General features: G+C 31.4%; 3 non-coding genes across 3 annotated transcripts; all 3 read left to right on the top strand.

Moving 5' to 3' along the window:
• The first annotated feature begins 3,762 nt into the window (after positions 1-3,762).
• On the top strand, positions 3,763-3,835 carry trnai-gau (transfer RNA isoleucine (anticodon GAU)). The gene has a single exon. It is a non-coding gene; the product is annotated as a tRNA-Ile (tRNA).
• A 52-nt stretch (positions 3,836-3,887) lies between these two features.
• trnai-gau (transfer RNA isoleucine (anticodon GAU)) lies at positions 3,888-3,960 on the top strand. Its single transcript has one exon. It is a non-coding gene; the product is annotated as a tRNA-Ile (tRNA).
• A 10-nt stretch (positions 3,961-3,970) lies between these two features.
• trnaa-ugc (transfer RNA alanine (anticodon UGC)) lies at positions 3,971-4,041 on the top strand. The gene has a single exon. It is a non-coding gene; the product is annotated as a tRNA-Ala (tRNA).
• The last annotated feature ends 16,416 nt before the right edge of the window (positions 4,042-20,457 follow it).

The following is a 20,457-nucleotide window of genomic DNA, read 5'->3' on the forward strand; positions in this document are numbered from 1 at the left end:
GAAGATTTGACAGATATTGATATGATTATTAATCCTAGATCTTATTTGTTGTCTGCTATTTTTAGTAAGTTATACGAAAATATAATAAATATTGTTCCAATGCATAAAAAAAGTAATTATTTTGCTGAATTTAAGGCAGGAAATTTATCTGGTTTGTCATGTTCTACAATAAGCAATAAATATTCTTTAGAAGTATGCTCTGTTTTTAAGAATAAAACTCTGCATCTGAATAATATTGATGATATTATTGTTGATAGAAATGATATATTGTGAGTTAATGTAAGTGCAAATAATCTTGGTTCAATAAATAAAATTTTGTCCTCATAGTTGAATTGGAAGGTCTTTAATAATGCAGATTTTTATAAGTGAATTGTCACTGATTTTGTTTGTGTTTTCTCTATTTTCCGCAATAGCTTCTATTACTTTTGATGACAGTTTGGTTTTTTTATGGAGTATAGTTTCATTCATAATGCTATTTATAACTGTATTGATGGGATTAATATCTAATAATTCAATTGTTATTAGTAGAGTGATTTTTAATTTCTTGATTGCATTTATATTTATGATATTTGCTGCAAGTATCCCTATGTTGCTTTTATATGATTTTAGTATAATTAATTGTTTTTTTAACTCAGTATCTGCAGTTACAACTAGCGGTATATTGTTTGGTAAAATAGGAAAATCTTTATTGTTATGGTTGTCACTAATACAGTGGCTTGCTGGTTTACTATTTATTCTTTTTTCTATAGTTGTTTTGTCTTCAAAAATTAATTCATCCTTTTATCCCTATTATAATTTTCAAATTTTATCTTTTGAATCTTCTAGTTTGTTTGAAATTATAAAATCTTTGTCTGTTATATTTGTAATTTATTCTGCTCTTACAATATGTTGTATTTTCCTATTATTGATATCTGGTTTGCCATTTTTTAGTGCATTAATATATGCATTAAGCTCTATTTCAACCGGTGGTATCTTGGAACCATCATACTCTTTAGATTCAATGGGGGTTTTGTCACTTTCAATTATTGGTTTTTTTAGTATCTTGGGATCAATTAACTTTACCTTACATAATATAATTTTTTTGCAAATATATAATTTTTTTCAAGGTAGAAAGAATTTGAAATTATCTAGTTATTTTTCTGATCCAGAAATAATTTTTGCTTCTATATTGTTAATTACTATTTTGGGATTTGGTTTGTTTTATAACTTTTATTTGCCCAATTTGTTATTTAATGCAATATCTGCAATTACTAGTACTGGATTTTTGCTTGGTAATAGCATAGGTAGTAAATATCAATTTATGATATTTTTATTAATTTTGACTATACTTATTGGTGGTAGCTCAATATCAACATCTAGAGGTATTAAGCTCTCAAGAGCAAGATCTTTGATCTTGCACTCTATAAATAATATTAAATTAAGTAATTTGCCATACTATGCAGAGGGTGATATTAAACATTACAAAACACCAATTACAATTAATTCAAATATAAATACTTATATATTCTTTACTTCTTTTGTTGTCTTTTATATAACCCTTATCTGTTTGTTTGCTGTTTCAGCTGATAGTTTTCAGATAATAGATTTGTTTTCTATAAGTGCTACATCAATTTCAAATTCAGGAAATATGCTTCCATTACTTGGTGTTAATTTTTTGTCTTTTGGTTCATATTTTAAATTTATCTATATGTTGGGAATGTTTGTAGGTAGATTTGAGGTGATATATCCAATAATTCTATTTTTTTCTGATAATAAGCTTTTTAAAAATAAATTTTAGATGAAATAAAAAATTAAAGTAAAAATAAGTGATTCATATTAATTGAGTCTATTTTGTTTAGTTACATTATTAATAATTTATGATAAATAAATATATATTGTTTTTTCCTGTTTAAATGCTTATTTTTTTTATTTTTTTTTTGCATTTAAATATATTATTTTTTGGTACTATTGACACTAGGTATATATTTTAATATAGCTTATACCAATACATACAAGACTTTCATTTGATGTGTTTTGTTTGTAGGTTATTTTAAAAGTGAACATTCAATTTAGAGATACAAAGTTGGTAGATGATTAGAATTTATCTACAAGCTACTTTAGAGGACTGAAGTTTTTATGACTAATGTCTTTTACAAGTATCTTTTTTAGTCAAACTTGAGAGTTTGATCCTGGCTCAGAATGAATGCTGGCGGCAAGCTTAACACATGCAAGTTGAGCGTTAGTTAGCTCTCCCTTGGGAGAGCATGCAAAAGCAGCGGACGGGTGAGTAAAGTATGGGAATATACCTATTAGTATGGAATAGCCTTGAGAAATTAAGGGTAATGCCATATAACCTCTAAGGAGGAAAGATTTTATTGCTAATAGATTAGCCTATATCTGATTAGATAGTTGGTAGGGTAAAGGCCTACCAAGTCAAAGATCAGTAGCTGGTCTGAGAGGATGATCAGCCACACTGGGATTGAGATACGGCCCAGACTCCTATGGGAGGCAGCAGTGGGGAATATTGGACAATGGGGGCAACCCTGATCCAGCTATGCCGCGTGAATGATGAAGGTTCTAGGATTGTAAAATTCTTTCAGTGGGGAAGATAATGACGGTACCCACAGAAGAAACCCTGGCTAACTCCGTGCCAGCAGCCGCGGTAATACGGGGAGGGTTAGCATTATTCGGAATTATTGGGCGTAAAGGGTGCGCAGGTGTCTAGAAAAGCTAGGTGTGAAAGCCTGGGGCTTAACCCCAGAACTGCATCTAGAACTAACTGGATAGAGTGTAAGAGAGGAAAATAGAATTCCCAGTGTAGAGGTGAAATTCATAGATATTGGGAGGAATACCAGAGGCGAAGGCGATTTTCTGGCTTATAACTGACACTAAGGCACGAAAGTGTGGGGAGCAAACAGGATTAGATACCCTGGTAGTCCATGCCGTAAACGATGAGTGTTCGCCCTTGGTCTATTCTGATCTGGGGCTCAGCTAACGCGTTAAACACTCCGCCTGGGGAGTACGGTCGCAAGACCGAAACTCAAAGGAATTGACGGGGACCTGCACAAGCAGTGGAGTATGTTGTTTAATTCGAAGCAACGCGAAAAACCTTACCAAGGCTTGACATATTTGGTGCCTCCCTCAGAAATGAAGGGGGGCTATACCAAAAACAGGTGCTGCATGGCTGTCGTCAGCTCGTGTCGTGAGATGTTGGGTTAAGTCCCTCAACGAGCGCAACCCTCTTCTTTAGTTGTTAACATTAAGTTGAATACTCTAGAGATACTGCCAGTTTTAAGCTGGAGGAAGGTGGGGATGACGTCAAGTCATCATGGCCCTTATGCCTTGGGCTACAAATGTACTACAATGGCAACTACAAAGAGCTGCAAAGGGGTGACCCTAAGCGAATCTCAAAAAGTTGTCTCAGTTCGGATTGCTCTCTGCAACTCGAGAGCATGAAGTCGGAATTGCTAGTAATCGGAGATCAGAACGCTCCGGTGAATACGTTCCCAGGTCTTGTACACACCGCCCGTCAAGATCCAGGAGTGATTTCTACTCAAAGATGGTGTACCAACCTGCAAAGGGGGAATCCATCTAAAGTGGGGGTTGTGACTGGGTTTAAGTCGTAACAAGGTAAGTGTAGGAGAACCTGCACTTGGATCACCTCCTTAAATTTTTATTATTGATAAGATAATAAACAAATTTAAACATTTCTAGCATCTGCCATCTTTGTATCTCTGTTTGTATATTTGGTGTACTCAAAACCTTGGTAATTTATAGATGTATGGGCTTGTGGCTTAGTGGTTATAGCGCACGCTTGATAAGCGTGAGGTCGGTAGTTCAATTCTACCCAGGCCCACCATGATTTGTAGATGAATATCTCTTTGTTTTTATGCTGGGTTTTAACTGAAGGGCTTGTGGCTTAGTGGTTATAGCGCACGCTTGATAAGCGTGAGGTCGGTAGTTCAATTCTACCCAGGCCCACCATGAATATGGGGGTGTAGCTTAATGGTAGAGCTTCTGCTTTGCATGCAGGGGGTATAGGTTCGATTCCTATCATCTCCACCATAATTAGTAGAAATTAAAATATACTTTAATTGATTGTTGTTTTTATAATTTGTTATTTTATAAGTGTAAAAATTTTGTACAGAAAAAATAGGTATTAATGAATTCAAATACAATATCTGTTTTCTGTGTAGGTTAAAAATAAAAAAGGTTTAATAAACAAAAAGTATTTGGTGGATGCCTTGGCATATAGAGGCGATGAAGGACGTAATACTCTGCGAAAAGCCCTGGGGAAGTGAGAATAACTTTTGATCCAGGGATCTCCGAATGGGGCAACCCACCTAAATAAATAGGTATCATATATAAATATGAAGCAAACTTGGTGAACTGAAACATCTAAGTAACCAAAGGAAAGGAAATCAAATAGAGACTCTGTTAGTAGTGGTGAGCGAAAGCGGACCAGGCCATTTGGTAGCAATAATACAAGTAGAATTGATTGGAAAATCAAGCCATAGTGGGTGATAGCCCCGTATATATAGTAGAACTGTTATCAACTGAGTAGGGCGGGACACGTGAAATCCTGTCTGAATATGGGGGGACCATCCTCCAAGCCTAAGTACTCCTATGTGACCGATAGTGGACGAGTACCGTGAGGGAAAGGTGAAAAGTATCCCGAAAGGGAGTTGAAATAGTACCTGAAACCAAATACTTACAAGCAATAGGAGCCCCCTTATGGGGTGACTATGTACCTTTTGCATAATGGGTCAGCGAGTCAGTTTTATGTGCAAGCTTAAGTCAATAGATGTAGGCGCAGTGAAAACGAGTCTGAATAGGGCGTTGAGTACATGGAATTGAACCCGAATCCGAGTGATCTAGCTATGAGCAGGCTGAAAGTATGGTAAAGCATACTGGAGGGCCGAACCCACTAATGTTGAAAAATTAGGGGATGACTTGTTGCTAGGGGTGAAAGGCCAATCAAACTCGGGGATAGCTGGTTCTCTGCGAAAACTATTGAGGTAGTGCGTTACAAGGTAAATTTTGGGGGTAGAGCACTGAATAGGCTAGGGGGTCGAGAGGCTTACCAAACTTAAACAAACTCCGAATACCAAGAATAAATATTGTAGCAGACAGGTGATGGGTGCTAATGTCCATTGCCGAGAGGGAAACAACCCAGACCGCCAATTAAGGTCCCTAAATTATAGCTAAGTGGAAAAGGATGTGAGATGTCCAAGACAGTCAGGATGTTGGCTTAGAAGCAGCCATCATTTAAAGAAAGCGTAATAGCTCACTGATCTAAACAAGTCATCTTGTGCCGAAGATTCAACGGGGCTTAAGCTATATACCGAAATTGCGGATTCCTCCCTTTTATGGGAGGGGTGGTAGCAGAGTGTTCTGTAAGCCTGTGAAGGAGAATTGTGAATTTCTCTGGAGGTATCAGAAGTAAGAATGCTGACATGAGTAACGAGAATGGTGTGAGAAACACCATCGCCGGAAGTCTAAGGTTTCCTACGTAAAGGTAATCTGCGTAGGGTTAGCCGGCCCCTAAGGTGAGAGCAAATGCTGTAGCTGATGGGAACTAGGTTAATATTCCTAGGCCTAATATAGTGACAAATTCCGTAAATTGTCCATCCTTAATGGATTGGAGAGGCAGTGAAGGGGTTTCAGGAAATAACTATATTAACAAAGACCGTACTTAAACCGACACAGGTAGACAGGTAGAATATACTGAGGCGATTGAGTCAACAATGTTGAAGGAACTCGGCAAATTGCTTCCGTAACTTTGGAATAAGGAAGCCCTTTCTTTGGGAAACCAGGGAGAGGGGTCACAAAAAAGAGGGTAGCGACTGTTTAACAAAAACATAGGGCTCTGCTAAATCGAAAGATGATGTATAGGGTCTGACACCTGCCCAGTGCTGGAAGGTTAAGAGGAGAGGTGCAAGCTTCGAATTGAAGCCCTAGTAAACGGCGGCCGTAACTATGACGGTCCTAAGGTAGCGAAGTTCCTTGTCGGGTAAGTTCCGACCTGCACGAATGGTGTAACGACTGCCCCGCTGTCTCCGACATGGACCCGGTGAAATTGAATTCTCCGTGAGGATGCGGAGTACCTGCGGTTAGACGAAAAGACCCTGTGCACCTTTACTGCAGCTTTACATTGATATTAGAATCAAGCTGTGCAGGATAGGTGGGATCCTATGAAACTAAGATGTCAATTTTAGTGGAGGAGTCCTTGAGATACCACCCTGCTTGATTTTGATATTTAACTATGTGCTATTATCTAGCATTAGGACCATGTATGGTGGGCAGTTTGACTGGGGCGGTCGCCTCCCAAAAAGTAACGGAGGCGTGCAAAGGTAGGTTCATACTGGTTGGAAATCAGTAGATGAGTGCAATGGCATAAACCTGCTTAACTGTGAGACAGACATGTCAAACAGGAACGAAAGTTGGTCATAGTGATCCGGTGGTTCCATATGGAAGGGCCATCGCTCAACGAATAAAAGGTACGCCAGGGATAACAGGGTAATACCTCCTAAGAGTTCATATCGACGGGGGTGTTTGCCACCTCGATGTCGGCTCATCACATCCTGGGGCTGGAGAAGGTCCCAAGGGTTTGGCTGTTCGCCAATTAAAGTGGTACGTGAGCTGGGTTCAGAGCGTCGTGAGACAGCTCGGTCTCTATCTGCCGTGGGTGTTGGATACTTGAGAGGACCTGTCCTTAGTACGAGAGGACCAGGATGGACAAACCTATGGTGTTTTGGTTGTTGCGCCAGCAGCATTGCCAAGTAGCTAAGTTTGGAAGAGATAACTGCTGACAGCATCTAAGCAAGAAGCTTCCCTCAAAACTAGGTATCCCTGAGGATCGTGAGAGACTATCACGTTGATAGGTGGGGTGTGTAAGTACAGTAATGTATTGAGCTAACCCATACTAATAATCCGATTGAATTAAATTTTTTATATGCTTACACAGTAAACAGATATTGTTTTAAAATGTAAATACATTAGACCTTTTTCTATATTTTTTTAACTTGGTGATTGGAGCGGAAGTGAACCACCTGATACCATCTCGAACTCAGAAGTGAAATCTTCCATGCGCTCATGGTACTTTGGCTTAAGCCACGGGAGAGTAGGTCATTGCCAAGTTTAATAAATGTAGATTTATAGTTTTTTATGTTACAAAGTTTTTGTTATTGAAGAATTCTGGTTTTGTTTTCCAGAAGTCTTTTTTATTATCTGTTTGTCTTAATTTATTTTACTTCTGTTTGTAGTGTTTGCTTTTTATTATCATGCATAAAGATATTAAAGTATCCAAATGCTGCATTTATTAGAATTGCAAATATTGATAGTAACATATATGGTGCATATTCAAAACTTGATAGACCTAACATCTTTGACATATATATAGCATTGTCTGTCCATGGAATCATTGCACATGTTAATGTGCCTCCTATTTCAGAACTTCTTGACATTACCCTCCTATCAATTGCCATTTTTTCATATATGTTATACATAATTTTTGGTGTCATGATTAATGAAACTCCCATTGAGCAAGTTAGCATGTTGCAAAAGAATGCAGTAAGCATTGTCCATATATTGATTTGAAATAAATTTTTTATCCTTTTTTCAATTGACTCACTTATGATTTTTATAAATTTTAACTTTATCATTAACCCATTTAACCCTAGTCCTAGAAATTTTACCGTTAATGAATTATTCATGGTTTTGAGACCACCACGTGACATTATTTCTAGAATATAGCTATCAAATTCAGGTAAGTTGGGATTTATAACTGTTTCATTAGAATATATTGATGATAATGCTGATACAAAGCTTATTTCTTGGACTAAAATACCAATTATTATTCCAAATAAAGATCCAATTGCTAATACAATTGCAGCAGGAACTTGAAAATTTAGTAATACTATAACTACAAATATAGGCATAATAGAAATTGGACTGATTATAAATTTGTTTTCTATTGCATTTATAATTATTTCTGATTTTGAAGTATCACCTATGGTTACATATTGTTGGTTTATTATATAGAAGGCAATTAATGTTAATACTAGGCTTGATAAACTTACTGGTAAAAGAGATTTAATATGTTCATAAATATTAACTTTGGACATTGTTGAAGATAATATTACACTATCTGATAGTAGTGATAATTTGTCTCCAAAATACGCACCTGATAATACAGCTCCAGCTACAATAGGTGCAGGTATTCCCATTGAATGTCCAATTTCCATCATTGCAATACCTATTGTTCCAACTGTACCCCAGGATGTACCTGTTATAACTGATGTAGCAGAACATAATAGAACTGCACATGGAAGAAATAACCATGGTGTAATTGTCTTTAAACCATAGTAAATTATTGTTATAACAATACCACATTTTGTCCAAGATCCAACAAGAATTCCAATCATTGCAATTATTAATAATATATTTAGACCATGCCCTATTCCATCCTTTATGGAATCTATCATTTCTGAATAATTTAACCCAATCCTCTTTCCAAGAGCTATCATTGTGAACCAGGTAATAAATATTGGAATGCTAATTTTTATCCCTGAGTACAGAGAATAAGCCATCATCACAATGAATGTAAATAATATTATTCCTAATTCATATAGATTTGGTTCTCTTATTTTTTGCATCATTATATAATTCCTATCCTATAAATTGTAAATAATAATGATGAATTCTCATTTTGTTAAAATTTAAATATACTTTTATTTAATAGCAGAAAGATTTTTATTCATTAATAAATGATATTTGTTTTTTATTTCAAATGCAAATGATGAATAATTCTGCTTTTTGGCTTTAAAAAATTTGCTAATTATAGTAAATTAATTAATTTTCAATGAAATTATGATAATATTCCTCATGCTATTGAATTGAATTATATTTTAATTTAAGCTAACTTTTAATAGTAATGATTTATCTTATTTGGTTTATAAATGAAGATTTTTATAATATTTTCTTTTTTTGCATTATGCTGGTTTGTAATGTCCGGGATTTTTAATCATCTATTTATATTTTTTGGTTTTTTTTCCTGCTTTTTTGCAATGTTTGTTAGTTACTTAATGGGTATTATTAATCCTGCAGGTGAGATAAAATATACTTCATTCGTTTCTTATTGTTTTTGGTTGTTAAAAGAAATTTTGGTTTCATCATTTGTTACAATGAGATTAATTATTTTTAATAGAGAAGTTAATCCTGTTATAATAGCTTTTAGGCCTAAGTGCAAAAGTGATTTTCAATTAACATTGTTGTCTAATTCAATTACTCTTACACCAGGTACTGTGTCAATTTTTGTGTCTATGGATAAGATAGTTATACATGCTCTTAATCAAGATGTTGCTGATTCTGTTCATGAAATTAATGAAAGAATAAGTAAGTTAGTCTAATGATTATATTGTATCCATTATCAGCTCTATTGATAATTTCTTTGATGTCTATAGTTTTATTTCAAACAGTAAATGCAAACTATAATTTGTATGATAAACTGTTGTGTGTTGGGGCATGCACTTCTTATCTTGTGATACTTATTCTCCTGATTGGAGCAACATTTGGAATTAATCATTTTATAGATTTGGCAATTGCTTATGCATTATTGAATTTTGTTTTTATGGTGGCTTTTTTCAAGATTTTTGGTGGAGGTAAAGATTAATATCTTAATTTTAAATTATGTCTGAATTTATATCTTTATTCTTTCTTGTTCTTGGTAGTGCATGTATGTTGATTGGGACTGCTGGAATTATTATCTTGCCAGATCTTTATACTCGTATTCATTCCGCAAGTATTACTGATACAGTTGGTTTGTCTTTTATTTGTCTAAGTTTGTTTATAAACTTTGGCTATAATCCTAAATTTCTTTTGTTGATATTCTTTATGTGGGTATCTACACCTCTATCATCTTACTTACTATGTCAATTGGCATATGATAATGGCTTGAAGCCAATTGGTAGAGATAAATCAAGCAAGTTTAGTGTAATGAAAAAAAAAGGTAAGTAAATGATAGAAAGCTTGATTACCCTTTTGATACTTATTTCTTGATTGATATTATTTTCTGGAAATATAGTTAATATAGTTGTTTTGAATGGTATATTTAGCTTGTTAGTTGTTGGTTTTTATGTAGCAAATAGTGCAGTTGATGTTGCTTTAACAGAAATTATTATTAGTTGCGGAGTGTTTGGTATATTTTCACTTTTAACACTTTCAATTGTTGGCTGTGAAGATAATACTAAATCTTATTTTAATTTTTGGTACATATTTGTTGCTACTCTATTCTTCCTTTTAATTGTATTCTTTATTTTGGGTATTAATGATTTTGGAGGAGCTTTTGGTCCATCTTACTCTGGGGTTTCAAGGTATTACTTATTTAATAGTATGAAAGATATTCATGTAGAGAATGTAGTAACATCAATACTGGCTAGTTATAGAGGATATGATACCATGGGAGAAACTATGGTTATCTTCACATCAGGTGTTGGTTTATATGCTATATTTAGAGATTTATTTGATTCTGAAAAAAAATATGAATCAGTATACAATAATAGTTATCCTGTAGTTACTAATACAATAATTTTAATTTTTCCTCTGATGGTTTTGTATTCCTTGATTATACAGTTTCATGGTGATTATAGGGCTGGTGGAGGTTTTCAGGCAGGTGCAATTTTTGCTACTGCTATTGTTTGTTATAATCTTATTACAGAATGTAGTTCAATTAATTTTTGCTACATAAGAAGATCTGCTTTTTGTATGAGTATTGGAATAATATCTTATATATTTGTTGGCTTGTTGTGTATGTTTTTTGGTGGTGAATTTTTAAATTATTCTTTTTTACATAGCATAGATCACATTGGTCAACACTTGGGTATTTTCTTTGTTGAATTGGGAATAGGAATTACTGTTGCAAGTTCAATAAATACATTATCTAGTTTAATGTTACTGTTTTATAATAATGCACCATTTAAACATTGTTTGGTATCTCAACATATGGGAATTGATACTAAAGATATTTCTAGTAAGAGAATTTATAAAAAAATAAGAAAGAATTCTCAAGAAGAGAAGGAGGTTAATTAGATGGTTGTTAGTTTTGTTTCTTTCTATGTTTATTTTGTCTCATTTTTGCTTTCCTCTTTGTCTTTATACATGTTGTTGGTATCTAAAAATAGAATTAAAAAACTTTTTAGTTTGTCAATTTTTCAAACAGCAGTAATTATTTTTTACATTAATATTGCATATTTGCCTGGAGCTAATCCCCCAATAGTTGAGGGTATAAAAATTTATGCAAATCCTCTTCCTCATGTTTTGATGTTGACTGCAATTGTTGTTGGTGTCGCAACATTGTCTATTGGTTATGCTTTGTCTATAAAAATTAATCAAAAAAAAGAGGTAAATTAAATGTATAATTTAGTATTACTTCCAGTAATTTTGCCTTTGTTTTCTGTTGCTATTGCATTTTTTGTAGGCTTGGTACAGAAAAGTAAATCAAATAGCTTGAATTTTTCCCTTTTTGCTTTTTCTATTGCTTTTGTTAATTTGTTAGCATCAATATTTTTGTTTAAAACTAGCTTGTCAGAAATAATTCTCTATAATGTGGGTGGTTGGCAGTCTCCAATTGGAATTCAGCTGGTTGTTGATAAAATATCTGCTACAATGTTGGTTTTGGTTAATTTAATAGCTTCATATGTTTTTATTGCTGGGTATGAATTAAATAATAAAGAAAACTTTGATACAATCATTGGTTCTTTATGGTTGATTGTTTTGGCTGGTATAAATGGAATTTGCATTAGTGGTGATTTATTTAATATTTTTGTCTTTTTAGAAGTTGCATCTATTGCTATCTATCTTTTGGTTTCATTGGGTGGTAAAGAAAATTCCTATGAATCTGCATTTAATTACTTAATTATTGGTTCAATTGGTACAACATTTTTTGTCTTGGGTATTGGTATTGTTTATCTTCTAGTTGGAAGTTTAAATATTATTGATATTTCTAATGTTTTGTCAAAAGTTTTTAATTTAGATGAAAATATTTCTCATCATGATGAGATTAAAAATTTGTTGGCATTGCCTAGTGGTAATAAAATTCTCTATCTAGGTATAGTTTTTATGGTATTAGGAATTTCTGTTAAGGCTGCAATTATGCCACTTGGAATGTGGTTAGTAGATGTTTATCAAAATTCCTCAAATACATTTACTGCTTTCCTATCAGGAACTGCTACAAAAGTTTGTTTATATATTTTGATTAGGTTATATAAAGCATTTAGTTTCTGTATATTTTTTGATTATTCCGTTGGCTATAATTTAGCTGATTTATTGCCAGTTTTTTTGTCTATTATGGCAGTTATAGTGTCTTATTATACTCTTTTTGAAGATGATCTTAAAAGAATTTTGTCATTTTCTTCATTATCTCAGATTTTGTATATTGCAATTGCAATTAGCTTGTTTAGTCAAGCTGGAACTGATGCAGCATTGATACATATTTTTAATCATAGTATTTTTAAATCTCCTTTGTTTATGTTAGCAGGCATTTGGATTTATGTTTTTAATTGCTCTTCTATAAAATCTCTCCATGGTTCTGGTCAATTGGTTCCATTTTCTTGTCTACTGTTTTTATTATTGTCAATGTCTGTGGTTGGAATTCCTGGTACAGCTGGTTTTGTTAGTAAGTGGTATCTATTAAGTGCTGCTTGGAATCATAAATTAATGATATTGATTGTTCCTTTAATTCTTATTAGCTCATTTTTATCTTTATTGTATATCAGTAAATTGATTATTGATTTGTGGTTTGTATCAAGTGATGATTCAGGATCAGAATTGCCAGTAAAAAAAATAAAAATTATAAATGATTTTCCAAAATTTTCATTTGCTATTACTTTGTTGTTTAGCTTTGTGTCAATAATTCTAGGTTGGTATTTCCCATTATGATTTATTCAGTTATATTAGTGCCTTTATTAACAGCATTGTCTATTTTTCTTTATCAAAATAAAGTGAAGAAAATTATTATGCTTGGTTCATTGATATTGCTAGCAATGGTTTCATTATTGGCTATATTGTTTTTTTATACAGATTATGTTTCTAGCAATTATGTTTCTATATTTAAATTTACAGATGGTCTTGAATTTAGTTTGAAATTTGATGAAACTGGAATTCTGTTTATCTTGTTGACAGCTATTTTGTTCCCAATTAATTGTTTTTATTCCATTGATTACATGGATTTTAACAATGAGAAAAATAAAGTTAGATTTTATGTTTTTTTGTTTTTGTCAGTTTTTGCTGTTTTGCTGATTGGCTTCTCTGGAAGCTTGATAACAATATTTATTTGCTATGAACTTTTGACAATTTTTACTATTCCTTTGATTGCTCATAAAGATGATAAAAATTCAATAGATGGTGTAAAAATATATCTGAATTTTTTAATTGGAGGTTCTATTATATTTTTTGTGCCAGCAATTATTTGGGTATGGAAAGATTATGGAACTCTAAATTTTGTTGAAGGCGGTTTTGTTAATAATAATCCAAGTGTTTTTTTAATTCTATTTTTTGTCCTGGGTTGCGCAAAATCTGCAACATTTCCAATGCATATGTGGCTTCCTGCTGCAATGGTTGCTCCAACTCCAGTTAGTGCTTTTCTACACGCTGTTGCAGTAGTTAATGCTGGTATATTCGTCTTATTGAGAATATTTACTCAAGTTTTGGATTATAAAGTTTTGCTCGATATTGTGTATTATGATTTTGTTGTAATGTTAATTAGCTTTTCAATAATTTTTTCTGGAATTATTGCAGCTACGCAGGATAGCCTAAAGGCACGTTTGGCATATTCCACTATTAGTCAGTTGGGTTTTATGGTTATGTCAATTGTTTTGTTGCCATATTATGGTTTGTCTCCAAATATCACTATTATTTATATGTATGGCCATGCATTTCCTAAAATTGTATTGTTTTTTGTTGCTGGTATTTTTTACACTGTTGCACATAAGACTAAAGTTTCTGAACTTGATGGTATCGCAAATAAAATGCCATTAGTTTTTATACTTTTTAGTTTGGCTGCCTTTGCTATTATGGGTTTCCCAATGATTGGTTACATATTTGTTGGTAAATTAAATTTGTTTGCTAATCCTGGAATCTTGCCAATGTTAATTTTATTTGTAGGATCTTTTTTATCATTTTTATATCTATTTCCATTATTGATTAGAATGTTTTGTTTTGCTGAAGATAAAAAAGAATTGCATTTTTCAGAAGATATTCCAATTAGGTGTGTTTATTCATGTATAACAGTTCTTATATTGTATTACATATTTATATTATTTTGTTGAGGTAATCAGATTATGATATTTGCAGTTTTTGGAATGTTATTTTTGAGTGCTTATAATTATAGGTATATCTCTTATGCAATAATTTTTTCTGCTTTATCATTACTATTATTGTTTTATAATTATATTATAATTGATGATAATTTTGATTTGAGTAAAGTTCTTCTAATTGGAACTTTGGCAATAAATTATTTTACAATTTTTATCTATAATTATCCTACATCAGGTTTGCAAAAAGTATCAGAATTTTTCTATGGATTGTTTTCTATTTTGGCAATTTTAAAAACTGATAATTTAATTGATATGGTTATTTATGCTGAATTAAGTGTACTAATGTCTTTATTGGTTATATTTGTTTCTAAAAGAGAATTAGATTTATCTTTGGAATTAAATAAATATTTCTTGATACATGGTATATCAGGCTTGTTTCTTTTAATTGGTACTGCAAATTTTTCATCTTTAGAAAATATAATTTTGATGCCTTATTCTATTCCTACAATATTTCTTTTATTGGGATTTGGTATTAAAGCAGGATTCCCAATATTTAATACTTGGATGCATAGTATTTATTCTAATGTTTCTCCAAATGGTACTCTGCCATTGTCAATATTTACCACTAAAATAGGAATTTTTGGGCTATATGTTTTTTTCCCAGGATATAGTTTATTGATTTATATTGGTTTGTTTGTAGCATTAGTTCAATTATTATTTGCTTTGTTAGAAGATAATATAATTAAGTCATATGTTCATATTTTAAATAATCAAATGGGATGTATGATGATAGGAATTGGAATAGGTACAAGTTATGCATTAAATGGAGTATTGGCTTTATTAATTACTCATATATTTTATGAAACTTTTGTATTTATGATAATGGGTAGTTTGGTGTCTGAAAGTAAAAAATATAAATTTTCTGATTTTAAAGATAAATTAGTTGTTAATTCTCCTTTAATGCAAATTTTTGTGATTTCAATAATCTTTGTTTCTGGTATGCCTTATTTTGCTGGATTTTTTGGTAAATATTTGTTTTTACATGGTATAAAATATTACTCTTTGTCTTTATATTACTTGATGAAGCTTATTTTTCTTTTTGTCTTTATAGTAACTGCATTAAAAGCTTTGTATATGGTGAAGTTTAATAGTGATAATTCTTCTAGTAATGTGATTAAGATGTCATTGCAAAATAATGTTATATTTGCTCTAACTTGTCAGTTTTTGATTTGTTTGGTTATTGGTATGTTTGGTTTACCTTTGCCCTATGAAAGTTCTTATATAGTGAATGGTGTTTATAATATTACTGAACAATTATTTTTGATTGTATTTGGTATTTTTGTTTTTTACATAATATTTCATTTAGATATTTATTTTTATGTTATTCATGTTTTTAATACATTGAATAAAAAGATTTTATCTTACCAAAAAGTAGCTTTTAATTATCTGAGTGATAATGTTATAGAAATAAAAAATAAAAGATTTATAAATTTTATAGGCATAAATTGCAAATTTTCTGAAATTTTTGGTAATACACTACTTTGGTTTTTGGTCTTGGTAATTTGTGCATTAATTTTATATTTGTCTTGAAAGGTACATTAATTAATGTAATTTTAATTACAGGTGTTTTGCTTATTTGAGGAATCGTCTAATGGTAGGACGATGGTTTCTGGTTCCATTAATCCAGGTTCGAATCCTGGTTCCTCAGCCATAATAGTCTTGTAAATTTTTAGAGAAATCAATGCTGCTAACAGATCAAATTAGGGATTTATATATAAATTATTTTGTAAAACAAGGTCATTTACATCTACCATCATCATCTTTGGTTCCTATTAATGATCCAAGCTTGTTGTTTGCTAATTCTGGAATGGTTCAGTTTAAAGATTTTTTTACAGGAATTGCATCTCCACCTAAGGATAGGTTGGTTACTTGTCAGAAATGCTTGAGAGCTGGTGGTAAGCATAATGATTTGGAAAATGTTGGTTATACAAGTCGTCATCATACTTTTTTTGAAATGTTGGGAAATTTTTCCTTTGGAGGATATTTTAAAGAGGGCGCAATTAATTATGCATGGGAATTTGTTACTAAAGAGCTGCATCTGAAAAAAGAAAAATTGTCAGTTACTGTTTATCATAATGATGATACAGCAGTTGATTTATGGAAAAAAATTGCTGGTTTATCAGATGATAAAATTATTAGAATTAATACAAGTGATAACTTTTGGTCTATGGGTGATATAGGTCCATGAGGTCCATGTTCTGAAATTTTTTATGATAAAGGTGAAAAATTTGATGCTGATGAACGTTTCTTGGAAATTTGGAATTTGGTGTTTATGCAGTTTGAAAGGTTTGCTGATGGTTCAATGTTGCCATTATCTAAACCATGTATTGATACTGGAATGGGTCTAGAAAGAATTGCTTCAGTATTGCAAAATTGTAATGATAATTATGAAAATGATGTTTTTAATTCAATTATTTCCTCCACAGAAAATTTTTTGAAATGTAAAGCTAATGAAAATAATTTGTCATCTTTTAAAGTAATTGCAGATCATTTGCGTGCAGAATGTTTTGCAATATCTGATGGAATTTCCCCCGGTAATGAGGGTAGGGAATATGTTATCCGTCGTATTATTCGTCGTGCAATTTGCTATGTAAATAGGATCTCTGATAAAAAAAATGTACTCACAAATTTAGTTCCTAGTATTGTGTCTGTTATGGGGCATGTATATCCAGAATTAGATGTAAATTTGAGTAAGATTGAATCTGTTGTTGCTAATGAAGAAGAGAAATTCTATACAATACTTAGCAATGGTTTAAAGATTTTGAGAAGTAGCTTAGAAGATTTGAATTTGGGTTCAGATGATAAATTTCCTGGTGATTTGGCATTTAAACTACATGATACATTTGGTTTTCCAATTGATGTTACAGAAGATATCTTGAGAGATTATAATATAAGTGTTGATATTGATGAATTTAATAAACTGTTAGAAAATCAAAGGTATATGGCAAGCAGCTCTAGAAAAGATAATGATGTTGATCATAATTTAGAGAAATTAATTAGTGATTTTCCAGCTACTGAGTTTGTTGGTTATGATTATTTAAAATCAAAATCAAAAGTTTTGGCTGTTATAAATATTGATAATCAAAATCAAATTTTAATTGTTGATAAAAGTCCATTTTATGCTGAATCTGGTGGTCAGGTTGGTGATACTGGTTTGGTTTTAGATAGTAATGGTGAAGTGCTGGGAAATATTTTTAATACTACAAAATCTGCTAATAAAATATTCTTACATCATATAAAAATTTCTGAATTTGGTAAGATTTTCCCTGATAAGTTAGTTGATTTGGAAGTTTTTGAAAAAAGAAGAAAACTGATCTGTGCAAATCACTCAGCAACACACTTATTAAATTTTGCCCTTAGAAAAGTAATAGATTCAAAAATTATTCAAAAAGGCTCATTGGTTAATGAAGATAAATTGCGTTTTGATTTTAACTATGATGCTCAATTATCAAATGAACAAATTGCTTTGATAGAGAAAGAAGTTAATGGAAATATTTTGTCAAACTATCATGTAAATGTGAATATTATGACAAAAAATGATGCAATTAATTTGGGCGCTCAAGCTGTTTTTGGTGAAAAATATCAGAATTTAGTTAGGGTAGTGAAAATTGGAGATTCAATTGAATTATGCGGTGGTACACATGTTAATAATAGTAGTGAAATAGGTTTGTTTAAAATTACTAAAACAATGTCTGTTTCATCTGGTATTAGGCGTATTGAGGCAGTGGTAAATCAAAAAGCAATAGATTATGTTTTATTGCATTTAGATAAATTGAATGAAATTATTTCTCTTTATGATGAAAATTTGTCTGGAATTACAGATAGGTTAAAAATCTCTCTTGATAAAGAAAAATATCTGAATAAGATACAAATAGATTATGCTAGCAAAGTTGATTTTTATTGCAAAAAATTAGGTAAGTTTATCTATAAAGTTAAGTTTTTGAAAGATTTTCCTACAAAATCTATTTCTAGTATTCTGTCTAATAATTCGGTTTCTCTTATTTTGATTGAAAATAAAGATGATAACATTGTTGCTTTGAGTGTAAAAGATATTCCAAGTTTGAATGCTAAAGAAATTTTAGGTGAAATTTTTACAAAATTTTTCCCAGGTAGTAAATTTGGTGGTACAGATAAATTTGCCCAAGGTAAGGTTGTTAAATTGGTTGATGTTGACGTTATTAGAGATTTTCTAGAAAAATTTCTTTGTTAGTTAGGGAATATATAAATATGAAAATTAAAATTTTGGGCTGTGCAATTTCATGTGGTGTTCCTAAAATTGGTAATGATTGGGGGCTTTGTAATCCTAATAATTCTAAAAATAAACGTACTAGGTCATCTGTTTTTATTGAAAAAGATGGTAAAAATATTTTAATTGATACATCTCCAGATTTATATCATCAATTTGTTAGGGAAAATCTTTCTACAGTAGATGCTGTGTTATGGACACACTATCATGCTGATCATGTTCATGGTATTAATGACTTGTCTAGAATAGGGAATAAAATTATAGAATGTTATTCTGATCAAAATTCATGCAATGAAATATTTAAATCTTTTTCTTATTGTTTTGAATCTATAGCTGGTTATACTCCATTTTGTAATTTAAATGTTATAGGCTCCTCTAAAAATAATTTATTGGATTCATTTGATTTTTCAGGTATAAAAATAATTCCAATTTTACAAAAACATGGTAAGATAAATTCTATTGGTTTTCGTATTGATGATTTTGCTTATAATATAGATTTTAATGAAATTTCTGATGCAAATATTGACCTTATTAAAGGAGTTAAACTTTGGGTTGTAGAATCCTTGTCTAATGCTAATAATTATTCCCATATTAGCTTAGAAAAAATTCTCTTGATGAGAGATATTATTAAGCCAGAAAAAACAGTTTTAATAAATTTAGATAATAAATTGGATTATGATGAATTAAGTTCTAGATTACCTGATGGCATAGAAGTAAGCTATGATGGGATGGTATTAGAGGTGTAATATGAATTTGAGAAATAAGTTTGATTTAATTATTATTGGCGCTGGGTCAGGCGGTGTTAGATCTGCTAGAAAAGTTGCTTTGTTGGGTAAAAAAATAGCAGTTATAGAAGCAGGTTCAGTTGGTGGAACTTGTGTTAATTTGGGTTGCATTCCAAAAAAGATTATGATGTATAGTGCAAAAATGAGAAGAGAGCTTAATAACTCTAACTTTTTGGGCTGGAATATTGATAATTTCAAATTTAACTGGTCTGATATGGTTAAGTATCGTGATCAAGAAATTGAACGTATTCGTGGATTATATACAAAAACTCTTAATAGTTATGAAAATGTTACTGTTATTAATGGTTATGCTAAATTTGTTGATAATACTACTATTCAGGTTAATAATGAACATCTAAAAGCTGATAAAATTTTAATCGCTACAGGAAGTAGAGCACATATTCCAGATATTGAAGGTAAAGAACTGTTTATTAATTCTGATCAAATATTTCATCTTCAAGAACTTCCTAAAAAACTGGTTATATTGGGTGGCGGTTATATTTCTATGGAATTTGCTAGTATTATGAATGAATTTGGATCTGATGTAACAATTATTAATCGCTCTGATAAATTCTTGAAGATTTTTGATAAAGACTCTGTTGATTTGGTTATTGAAGAAATGAAAAATAGAGGTGTGAAATTTATTACTAATAATATTTCTTCAATGAAAAAAGATAATAAAAATCAAATTATTTGTAGGTTGGAAGATGGTCAAGAGTTGATATCTGATATTGCTCTTTGCGCAATAGGAAGAATTGCAAATGTGGATAAATTAGATATAGAAAATACTGATATTAGATTGGGGAAAAATAATAGAATTATTGTAGATAATTTTACTTCATCAACTGTGGAAAATATTTATGCAGTAGGCGATGTAACTGGTAATATTGGTTTGGTTCCAATTGCAATTAGGGAAGCTCATGCATTTATTGATAATGCTTACAATAATATAAAAACATCTACAGAATATAAAAATATTCCAATGGCTGTGTTTACCTGTCCAAGTATTGCAGGTATTGGTTACACTGAAAATGAAGCAATTGATGTTTTTGGTAAAGAAAAAATAGAAATAGTA

This window comes from Triplophysa rosa, linkage group LG25 (assembly GCF_024868665.1).
Source record: "Triplophysa rosa linkage group LG25, Trosa_1v2, whole genome shotgun sequence".
Classification (NCBI taxonomy): Eukaryota; Metazoa; Chordata; class Actinopteri; order Cypriniformes; family Nemacheilidae; genus Triplophysa; species Triplophysa rosa.